Consider the following 12500-nt stretch of genomic DNA (forward strand, 5'->3'; position numbering starts at 1 on the left):
ATCTTCCGTCTCCTGTCTTTCTGTATTTTCATCACTTCCGCTTTTTATCTTCTACAGTGTTTCAGTATCCTTATTTTCGCTGTTTCCTATGTCCTTTTAGTATTTCGATCACTTTTTTCTTCTTGTCTCCTATCTTTTGTATTTTCATCTATTTCTGTGTCTATTTTTCCCACTGCCTTCATCACCTCCACTTTCCATCCATCAATATTTTCATCGCCTCTTCTCCTCCTACGATGTACTTTAATGTATTACTATATATTTAAGTATAGGTTAAGATACGCTATCTTGATTTACCCCGCTTTAAACTTGTATCATCATAACTTAAGTGCATCAAACTTTCTCAGTAAATTGTTAAACTACTAAACTGGCAATGACACACAGAAGTCCGGAGGTGTGTTCCTGATGACTTGTTCAGTAATGTGGTGGTTTCCCGTGCTCGGCTTTCAGGTTCCAATCTTTGCCACGGTGCCTGTCTCTCTGTGCTCAGGTTTATTGGAGCTCTCAGGTGAGTTGCTCGGTGTTTCAGTGTATTGAATCTTAAGGTGATGCAATACAAGGGTGGTGGGTGAGGCAAGAAGAACATTTTAGATGATAGATATAATAGTAACTTGCTTCTTAGGGTGCTACGGAAATATGTAATAAACAAGATAACTTGACGAGATGGCGGAGAGAAAGAACGAAAAGGATGATAGACGTACTGAATACTGAATGAAGCAATGAGGGTGATGGCTGTAACGAGAAGTACATTTCAGATAAAAGATATAATGTTAGGTTACTACAAGAAATATGTAATTAATAGGATAACTTGACGAGATGGTGGAGGGCAAGGATGAAAAGGATTACAGAGGCAGTGAATACTGAATGAAGCAATGAGGGCGATGGGTGTAACGAGAAGTACATATCAGATAACAGATATAATAATACCTTCAATGTGAGGCTACGTAAAGGATGTGTGGTATTAATGTGATAACTACACGTGAATGTAAGGCTACGTAAAGGATGTGTGCTATTAATGTGATAACTACACGTGAATGTAAGGCTACGTAAAGGATGTGTGCTATTAATGTGATAACTACACGAAGACTAAAGAGAAGTATTGTGGATGCACTGAAGGAACACCAGATGAAGGTTGTAACAAGCATATTTCAGACTATTAATCAAATAATAGCTTAAGTGTGAAGAGTTGGTGGAAGATAAGTAGTATTGTCTTGCTAACCTGACCAGCTGTTGACGTTATGAAGCAGGAATTCCCTTTGATCACGAGAAAAACTGTTCATTTTTCAATCTGTTGTTGCTATTAATACTGCTTCGTTCTTCCTGCAGTAATAGTTACTTTAGGTGTAGTGGTGATGACTCGTACTGATCATAACAGTAAATGCTGAAGCAACAGTAGTAATAGTAGTAGTAGTAGTAGTAGTAGTAGCAGCAGGTTGTTGTTGTTGTTGTTGTTGTAATAATAGTAGTAGCAGTAATAGTATTAGTAGTAGTAGTAGTAGTAGTAGTAGTAGTAGTAGTATATAATTGCATCAAGTATACAGGTCTATTGAGCAGAAAAGTTGTATTACAAAGGATTACACACGCGCGCGAATAAATACAGGGTGTCCCTTGAGTTACATACTTCGGGATCTGATAGTTTAAGTAATTCCAAGTCGAAAATATTTTATACAGAAATGGTGTGTTTTGCTTTATTTTGCAAGAAATTGACGTGTAAGTTGTGTGTGGCGGGAACCGCTCGCCTGGGTGGGTCTCCGCCGCCTCCTTCCCTCCCTGGCTCTCTGCGTAACGAGTGGCGCCGCGCAGCATCCAGTGATCATTTTTGTGTACAGTCTATGCAGTCAAAGCCTTACAGGAAACACTAAATGATAAATTATTTTTTTGTATGAGTCACTGAAGAAAATGTACATGTAATACAGCAGTGTAGTGGTTAAGTGCTACATTTTAAACATACGTGGCAACTCAACAGGTTCATGACGGCTGCCCAGCTTTCCTGCCTCCTGTAAAAAATTATTTAAATTATTTGATATTCTTTTTAAGTGATACTGTGTTGAGCTGCTCCAGTACGTTCAGCTGCTGCAGAAGTACTGGGGAAACATTCTTTCTCACCAAGAAGCAGACACATTCTGTAGAACACTGCCATCTGGGTGTCTTCTGTCTGGATGCCTGCGTCTTTATCCTCCTGCACCAGCCCGGGCATTCCCACCACAGAATGAATATCATGTCCGAATACTCACTGTTACTGAATGTGAAAGGCACCTTCACCGTAGCGAAGAGTTGCACTTTGGCAGCCACCTGATGGGGCGCCCTGTCACTTACATGTCAAAGCGTAAACAGTTGGCGGGATGGAAGTTGCTGTGTGTTGCCATGTATGATTAAAAAAAATAGACTTAACCACTATATTGCTGTGTTACCTATACATTTTCTTCACTGACACATACAAAATTTTAGTTTGTCATTTTCTGTCTCCTGTATGGCTTTGATTGCAGAGATTGTACACAAAAAAAAATAAATAAATAAATAAAAAACTGCAGCGTGGCACCAGGAGGACTAAGCGCGCCAAGGCGGGAAGGGAGGAGGTGGAGTCCTACCCCCCCACCCCCTGAAACACAACAACATGTTAATTTCTGGCAAAAATAAGCAAAACACAGCATATGCCTATAAAGTATTTTCGACTTAGAATTACTTAAACTATTAAATCTCGAAGTATGTCCCTTAACTCGCGGGACAATATGTATATATAAAGAGAGAGAGAGAGGGGGGGGAAAGGGGTAGAATCGGAAAATGATGGAAAGGAAGCATGATGAATGAAAAGAGAAAGAAAATGAAAATAATTACAAGGGGGAAGATAATGAAAATCGTATTAGAAACGAAGAAAGGAAACTTGATGGACGAAAGAAAAGAAAGAAAAATAGGTAAATGAGGGGAGATGACAAAGGAAAAGATTAGAAAGGGGACAGAAAGAGAGAGAGAGAGAGAGAGAGAGAGAGAGAGAGAGAGAGAGAGAGTGAAGAGAGAGAGAGAGAGAGAGAGAGAGAGAGAGTGAGAAGAGAGAGAGAGAGAGAGAGAGTGAGATAGGAGAACGTAGAAAAGGAAGGGGAAAATGCTTAAAAGAGAGGAGAAAAGAGGGAAAAATTAAATAGACGGAGAGAGAGAGAGAGAGAGAGAGAGAGAGAGAGAGAGAGAGAGAGAGAGAGAGAGAGAGAACCAGGAAGCAAGGACTGGAAACATGGTTGGTGTGATCTACAGACGCTAACACATTGTAGGGTGGCGGTGGGAGGGGGCATAAGAGAGGAGAGGAGTGAGAGCGGGGGGAGAGGGTCGCCACACCAACACGCTTAATTTAGACGCGCTTAACTTTCGCGAACACCTTCACGCGAGAAAAGAGCAAGAGAGCGGGAAAGAGGGAAGATCTATTGAGGGAGAGGAAGGATACGAAGGGTGGAGGAGGAGGAGGAGGAGGAGGAAAGGAGGAAGGAGGAGGAGGGAGGAAAAAAGTCAGGAGCATGATCGCGAAAATATGTTCCGAGGGTGTAAATCAGTGAATCTTCCCCCTCTAACCTAAGAGAGAGATTGATAGTATCCTCTCTCTCTCTCTCTCTCTCTCTCTCTCTCTCTCTCTCTCTCTCTCTCTCTCTCTCTCTCTCCCGAAGCGATGTAATTCAAGTTTTCCTCCCTCCCCTCCCTTTTCCTCCTCCTCCTCCTCCTCCTTCCCTTCCTTTCTCTCTCTCTCTCTCTCTCTCTCTCTCTCTCTCTCTCTCTCTCTCTCTCTCTCTCCTCTCTCTCTCTCTCTCTCAACCATGAAACCAAAAAAGCAACACTACTACTACTACAACTACTTCTACTATTAGTAGTAGTAGTAGTAGTAGTAGTAGTAGTAGTAGTAGTAAGTTGTTGTTGTTGTTGTTGTTGTTGTTTTATTATTATCGTTGTTGTTAGTATTGTTATTATTATTAGTTGCAGTAGTAGTATCATTATTATTATTATTATTATTATTATTATTATTATTATTGCTACTACTTCTATTACTGCTGTTACCATCATGATCATCATCATCATCATGAGAAAGTGTCATTTTCAACCAAAGTATGTATCCCTGCTTCGTTTCACACACACACACACACACACACACACACACACATCACACACACACACACACACATGTAAGCTTCCCTGTTATGGTCCATGGCCTTGAGGGGGTCCATGCCCCCCGCCGCGCAGCTGGCCAGCCCCGGTAACCTGCATAGGGGAGGGGAGGGGAGGTTAAGGGAGGTGCTGCTAATTGATTCGAGCAGGTGAGTGATGAGAGAGAGAGAGAGAGAGAGAGAGAGAGAGAGAGAGAGAGAGAGAGAGAGAGAGAGAGAGAGAGAGAGAGAGAACTTTTTATTTTTTTTATGAATACCAAATTTATTACAAATAGAAATTCTTTCTCTCTCTCTCTCCTCTCTCTCTCTCTCTCTCTCTCTCTCTCTCTCTCTCTCTCTCTCTCTCTCTCTCTCTCTCTCTCTCTCTCTCTCTCTCTCTCTCTCTCTCACCTGTAGGTACACGCTGACTAGTCTGGGCTTATCACCTCCTCACTCTTGATATTGAGAGGCGAGGCCATCATGGTGGACCCGCCCCCCCCAGCGCCAGGCCAGCGGGGGGAAGGGGGAGGGGGGTGTTAGTGCTAGTGGTGGCGGTGGTGGTGGTGGTGGGTGGGAGGGGTGAAGGTAGTGGTGGTGGTGGTGGTGGTCGGAAGAGGAGAGGGAAGCTAGTGTTGGTGGTGGTGGTAGTGGTAGCAGTGGTGATGAGGAGGGATGGAGAAGTAAGTGGTGGTGATGGTGGTGGTATTACGTAGTAGTAGTAGTAGTAATAGTAGTAGCAGTAGGAGGAGAGAGGGGGAGGAGCAGCAGTAGTAGTTATTTTAGCAGTATGTGACAAATAACACCAATATTTTTCTTTGGTGACGTGAAATATTATTGTTATTGTTACTTGTTCTTACTTATTGTTATTGTTATTGTTATTGTTACTTGTGTCTGGTGTCAGGTTCACTCATTCACTTCAGGTCTTCCTCTAATTCCTCCTTCTCTCTTGTTCCCCCTCGTGTCTCTTTTCCCCTCTCCCTCACTCACTTTCTTTGCAAACTCTCCTTTCCCTTTCATTTCCTGTCACTCTTTGCATCTCGTCTTTTTGTCTTTCCCATTTCCCATTCTCTCCCTTTGTTTTCATCTTTCTCTTCTTCCTTTTCTTCATTTCTTCATTTATATTTATCTCTTTTCCTTTCTTTATTCTTTCTTCTTCTTTTCTTTTCCATCTCCTTCAATACTCCATCTCTCTTTACGTATTTTTTCCCTCTTTTATTTCTTTATTCTTCTTTTGTTTTCTTTTAACCCTCTCTTTTTTTCTATTTTTCCCCCCTTGCTTTTCCATTTGATTCCATCTTTCAACCATGTTTTTTTTTTTCCTCATCTTTCCCTTATTTCTAAATCATATCTTCCTTCCTTCCCTCTCTTCCTTCCTTCCTTCCTTCCCTGCTTTGCATCCTCCTCCTCTCTCTCCATCGTATACCCTCTCTCTCTCTCTCCGCTCTCTCTCTCCAGTTTCTCCTAAGTATCTTCCCTTCTCTACTTATCCTCTCCTTTCCTTCCGTCTACCTTCCTCTCTCACTGCTCTCCTCTCCTTTCCTCTCCTCTGCATCTCCACCATTACTAATGCCTCATTTTCACTTAATCTCGTTTCTGTTACATAAGGACAAAAGGTTAGATTTTCCTGTAGGGTGAATGAGTGTTTAAAGAACGAGTAGTTAGTTAAAATACACTATTTTATCGTTAGCTTCCCTTTTAGTTTATGAATCTATGTATGCCGTTCTCTTTTCATCTAGTGCGCGCGTACACATAGTTCATAGTTCATAGTTTTATTGACCACAACATCTTGCACTTACAGTAATAATTACATAACAATATTAATTTATGAGTCCAACATAACTCAGTACTATAATAAATCTTATTCATTACAGAAAAGAAACAGGTCACCAATATGACAACTAATGTTACATAACCCTAATACCTAAATATGTCACAAATTGTGGGAATATAAGTTCAAGATTGAGCTTATAATAATACATAGTCTTGTATTATCAAAGGAGCCACTGAATAGTTCCTGTAGTGTAGAATATGTATATGTGTCACGGATGTGTTGTGAGAGGGGACATTGCTCGATGACATGAACTTCTGTCTGTACTTGTCCGCAGGGACACAGCCGCTCCTCTAGAGGTAGGCGGCCACGCCCCCGTCTTTTCCACCTGCCCACCTCAACTGCTAACCAATGTGCCGACAGACGAAATCTTGTGAAATTAATTCTTAGGTCTTCTCTGATTCCCTTTTTGCGGGTGTAGATATCATGAACCGATAGACTGGGATTTATTGCTTTGTATGTTACTCTCCTGGAGGAATCTGAGGCAGATATGTCACACTTTAATTTTTCCATAGCAATATGTATATCATTTCTGTCATCGTTAATTAACTGAGAAATAAAAGATCTTGTATTAAGTCTATTATTAAGAGTGGTTTTAATAGCAAAGATCAAGGGGTCATCATTCATATGCACTCTTTCTTGCCACATCTTTTTAAAAAACTTTCTTTGTCTGCTCAGCACAAGGTCTTTCAGTGGAGGGTAACCCAATTCCACATAACACATGTCATTACAGGTTGTTGTTCTAACACAAAGCAATTGTTTAATACATAAGTTGTAAAGTCTAGTTATAGGCCTCAAATCAGCATTCAGCCAGGATTCACAGCCGTACAGTATGGCCTGACATTAGTGCAGCATCAAATATTCTCTTCTTTACAACAAATGGTATGTCATTATTTTTCTTTAAAAAGCAAATGAATTTATTGACATGAGCCATCTTAGTACTGGCATGAACCTTGACAGAAGAAGAGACACAACCATCACAAGTAAATGGGGAACCTAGGTATATATATTGGCTGCATGACTCTACTACTAATTCACCAACCTTCAATGGTTCTTTATCTCTCGTAGTTCCACAAATTACAAAAAAACTTAGTCTTTGAAACATTAATTTTCATCCCGTAATTATCACAAAATTGCTTTAAAGTTTCTAGTTTTCTTAACATGCTTGCTCTAGAGGTGGCTAACAGGACTGTGTCGTCCATTAATACCAGTAGATGGAGCCAGGAGAGGAAACCTTCTGGTGCACAACTTTCTTTGACAAGTTTAATTAAGTCATTAACATATAATATAAAGAGGAGGCATGAAGTGGGGGACCCTTGGCGTACACCAATTGTGGCCGATATTACTACTGTGCCAAGAATGCTGTCGGTGACACGGTACATAGCAATCAGTGCAGCCAACATAACTCCACCACAACCAAGTCTCTGTAAAATCTTAAACAAAATTCGTCTAGCTACAAGATCGTAAGCCTGGGAAAAATCGACAAATGTGACAAATAGGGTTGTTTTTCCTTTTTTTTTGCAAAATCAGTTAACAGTCGCAAAGTTACAATATGTTCAGTGCATCCTCGTCCTTTCTGAGCTCCTGCTTGTTCTCTATAAGGAATAAACCAGGCCCGAAGCCTTTCACACAATATTAAATCGTAAACTTTGGTAATGCTATTTAACACAGAGATTCCTCGGTAATTTCTAGCTTCCTGCCTATTACCTTTCTTAAATATTGTAAAGAACTTCGCTGTGGTCCAACTCACTGGGTAACTGGCAGAGAGGAAGACAGAATTGAATAACACAGTCAGAATGACTATCCAGTTTGCTGGGAGTAGCTGGAGCACACCAGATGCTATTCCATCAGGACCACAAGCTTTATCTGCTTTCATTTTCTTAATCTGTACTGTCACTTCATCGGTAGTAATACTCTCATCTAACACTGGAATATTAATATTAGGGACATTGTTCTCCTCAAAATCATCCAATAAATCAAGGTCAGTCACAGTCTCAAAAAAGGTTTTAAATTCGTCATCAGTAGGAGAATCATGAACAGTAGGTCTATTTTGAAATTTACCCTTCCAGTCAATGGCCTTCCAAACTCTAGCATCATCACGATCATGTAGAATCCTATCCCAACGGTTTGTATTTCTGGTTACGTTATCAGTACCAACAACATTACCTTGACTTGCCTGAGAACACTCATATAAGACTTCAGCTACATTTTTGGCAAACTCATTCACATCAAAAACATTGGTGTCTACATTAGTATTAGATATGTTGTCCACAAAAGCCTCTTGATCAATACATGGCCAATTAATTGGTTTCCTTTACAAATGCATTGTGGTTTGAGTGTTTCAGTATCGCATGTTCACCCAAGCTGACAAGCTCTGTTGAAAAGATCACTAATATCTATGCCAGGTACTGATAATTGCAATGAAACAGGAGCATGGTCAGAGGGTAGGAAATCTGTCTGATGTACACTAAACTCATCAATATGGTTAACCATATTACTTGATGTCATGCATATATCCAGCTCCGATATCCACACACATCACCTTGCCTGTATGTTACATTGCTTGTAAACTCTTTCTCTCTAACTCTTAAATTATTAACAACAACAAATTTATGGTCTATACACAGAGTGGCCAGAACATAGGCATTATCATTAAGCCTGTCGACATGGTCAGGAATGCGAGGGTAAGAATAGTCATAATAATCTGGTAACTCAGCACGCATCGGTAATTCACGCACAAACTCTCCAAATCTTGCATTTAAGTCACCAATAATTACATATTTCTTTTCATTTCCATTTTCTATCACTTTGTCTTGGATGGATGCAAAAGAATCATGGGAGAAATATGGAGAGTCACTCGGCGGGATATAACACGCCGCAACAACAACTCCTGGCAGTGAGCGAAACTGGAGCCACACCTGATCCTCAGTACTAGTGTCAACACGCAGGGTAGACTGAGCTAAATAGTTTTTCACCATATCCACTGTACCACCACGATGGGGCGACGTTTTATTGTTACTCATATAAGATACATATCCTGGAAGACACACACGTACTCGTAAAGGTGTTTTCACCTCATTCAAACAAACTATATCATATTTCATCAAAAAGACCTGAACACAATGTTTTTCTAATTTTGTTCTTACACCACACACACACACACACACACACACACACACACACACACACACACACACACACAACCTGTCCTTTTCTCCTCCTCTTCCTCCTCCTCTTCCTCCTCCTCCTTCTCCTCCTCCTCCTGCAGTACTCGCCCTGTGTCTTGTTTTGCAGGTTGTACCCCAGCAGGCCCCTCTTCAGGTCCAGCGGGTTCTCTGGTAAGTACAGGCTGCAGGTCCCTCGTACATCGTGGTGGTGGTGTCAGGGCTCTCTCTCTCTCTCTCTCTCTCTCTCTCTCTCTCTCTCTCTCTCTCTCTCTCTCTCTCTCGTAATCTTTTCTTACTTGCTTGTTGATTTGTTTTTCTTTTTATTTGTTTTTCTTTTCTCTTGTTTTTTTTTTGTTTTTTACTTTTGTATTTTACGGAATTTTTTTTTTGTTATTTTTCTATGTCTGTGTATTTTAGTATGTTTGTTCGTTTGTTTGTTTGCTCTCTTTCCTTTCTTTGAGCGTTTTCCTACTTTTCTTATTTATTCTATTATTACTTTTCTTATTTCTTCCGTTATTTTTTTTCCTTCCCTTTCTTTCTCTTGTGTTCTTGCTCTTATTCTTCTTCCCTCTTCTTTCTTCCCAATGTTTTAGTTCTCTGCATTATTATTATTATTATTATTATTATTATTATTATTATTATTATTATTATTATTATCATTTCCATTCCTTCTGTTACTTCTTTGTTTTTTCTCGATTACTTGAAAGTTTGTCAATCTTATAATTATGTCATCGTGTCTTCACTGTATTTAATTTCCATGACGATTTTTTCTTTTTTTTTTTTTTTGTAGTAAAACTGTATTCAAATCATTCTCAATCATACTCATATTTTCCCGAAACGATTGCCTTTTGTTTCTCGTAAGACTCTCGTTTGCTTCAGCCATATGCACACTTTTGTCTTTTTATTTTAAACACTCAACACTTTTTTTTTTATTTTGTATTCAAAGAAGTTTCACGATTTTTTTTTTTTTTTTTTTTTTTGTATGGTGCTTAAATTCCGCTTCTATATATTTTCTTGTCTCTATCTTTTTTTTTATTCCACATTGTTCTGTTGTATTTTTTCAGCTATTGATGTTGTTGTTGTTAAAATCTGCTTTTTCTTTTCTTTGTTTCCTTACCTCCTTATTTTCAGTTTCACAGTATTGTTATTTGTTGTTGTTGTTGTTGTTCTGAAATTCATTTTGTCTATTTCTTGTGTCTTCGTCTTGTTATTTTCAATTCCACAATGTTGTGTTATTTTGTTTGTCACTGACCAATATTCATCGTTCCTTTCAAAGCCTTCCATGCACGTGACAGCCACACACATGCACGCACGCCCACGCACACCCACGCCCACACCCACGCAAACACACACACACACACACACATACCAGCACACGTCCACATTTTCAAGCCAGATGTGTTACCTACAGGCCGCGCACACACGCACATGGAAACACACACATGTGCGCACACACAGACGTAGGGGGAAGCACGCAAATACACACACACTTTGTTTCCACGCAAGTGTTCTGTTGTGTTCGTCCACGACACGCCCGCGCTGCTCCACGGCCGCCACGGAAACTGCACGCTATACTGATAATATTACTAATAATAATAATAATAATAATAATAATAATAGGATGAAAATACTGGTTTGTTGGTGAGAGAGAGAGAGAGAGAGAGAGAGAGAGAGAGAGAGAGAGAGAGAGAGAATCACGCTGTTTCACCATTAGTGTGGATTGACTCATTCTTAAGTAATGGAGTCCACCAACCCCCCGTTACCTCTCTCTCTCTCTCTCTCTCTCTCTCTCTCTCTCTCTCTCTCTCTCTCTCTCTCTCTCTCTCTCTCTCTCTCTCTCTCTCTCCATCCTTCTTTGCTTCCACGTTTCTTCCCTCCCTCCCTCTCTCCCTTCCTCTCCCTCCCCTCTCCCTCTTCCTCCCTCTCCCTTTTCCTCTCCGTCCCTCCCAATCCTCTCCCTCCCTCCCAATCTGAGGACTAATAAACATTACAAATATGCCATTAAGCCCTTCCTTCACCCTCTGCCTCAGAGAGAGAGAGAGAGAGAGAGAGAGAGAGAGAGAGAGAGAGAGAGAGAGAAAGTTTAGACTTTTTAGCATTAGTCGTGTCAGTGGATAATTTTAGTGTGTGTGTGTGTGTGCGTGCGTGCGTGCGTGTGTGTGTGTGTGTGTGTGTGTGTGTGATATAGGCAGATATGTAGGTAGTTAGATAAATAAATAAGTAGGTCGGTAAGTAGGTAGATAGATATTTAGATAGATAGATAAATAGATAGATAGGTTGATGAACAGACACTGGGAGACTCACTGAATGATCGATAAGTTAAAAGACACATGAATTTTCTGCCAAACGTTGGTGCACAAAACAACAGCCTCGTTATCCTCATTGCCACGGAGCCTTGAATACCCACGCGGCAGTATTACCAACACACGCCTTCTTGCCGCCCACACGCGCACCGCTTGTTACTTGTTCGATCCTTGACGCACTCACGCCCCATTCCATAAAAAGCAGGAGACACACTCATACAACGTGACGCAACTCAGAATGCATCACACAGAATTTCTCTTAAACAGACTCCTTGCGTGAGTACTGTTGCATTTCAAGGCGTCCAGGGAGAGAGAGAGCAACGACTGTGCATCTTGATCAAGTTCTCTAGCTACAGACAATGAGGAAAGTCTCGTTATGAAGTTCTCTAGCCAGTTCATCTCTAGTTCAAGTTCTCTAGCTACAGGCAGTGAGGAAAGTCTCGTTATGAAGTTCTCTAGCCAGTTCATCTCTAGTTCAAGTTCTCTAGCTACAGGCAGTGAGGAAAGTCCCATTCACCATTCAGTTCATTAAGTTCTGTAGCCAGTTCATCTCTAGCTCAAGTTCTTTAGCTACAGACAGTGAGGAAGGTCCCATTCACCATTCAGTTCATTAAGTTCTCTAGCCAGTTCATCTCTAGTTCAAGTTCTCTAGCTACAGGCAGTGAGGAAGGTCCCATACATCATTCAGTTCATTAAATTGTGTAGCCAGTTCATCTCTAGGTGAGTTCAGGTTCTCTATTCATGAACAATGAGGAAAGCTTCCTGTGTCATTCATTTCCTTGGTAAGCGTCTTCCAGTGACCAGAAGTGCATTAAAGTGTTGTACATCAGACTTTACAATTTAGATTTTTATTATTTTCTAGAGAGAGGAAAAGGAACCGTAAGATTTTCACAGTTAATGTTTAAATAGACGAGTCATTTCCCATAACCTCTTGCTAAAACTTCGTCTATTGTCTTCCCCCGCAAAAACTACATCCTCCTCCTCCTCCTCCAACAACAACAACAACAACAACAACAACAACAACAACAACAAGCACCACCACGAACAACAACAACAAGCACCACCACGAAGTAGCAGCAAACAT

General features: G+C 40.6%; 1 long non-coding RNA gene across 1 annotated transcript in view; it reads left to right on the forward strand.

Moving 5' to 3' along the window:
• LOC135094097 (uncharacterized) overlaps positions 1-12500 on the forward strand; it is a 77600-nt gene that overhangs the window by 1570 nt on the left and 63530 nt on the right. Inside the window, exon 2 of the long non-coding RNA XR_010263595.1 lies at positions 9241-9284. This is a non-coding gene — a long non-coding RNA (uncharacterized LOC135094097). The remainder of the gene's footprint in view (positions 1-9240; positions 9285-12500) is intronic.

Source organism: Scylla paramamosain, chromosome 44 (genome assembly GCF_035594125.1).
Source record: "Scylla paramamosain isolate STU-SP2022 chromosome 44, ASM3559412v1, whole genome shotgun sequence".
NCBI classification, from domain to species: Eukaryota; Metazoa; Arthropoda; class Malacostraca; order Decapoda; family Portunidae; genus Scylla; species Scylla paramamosain.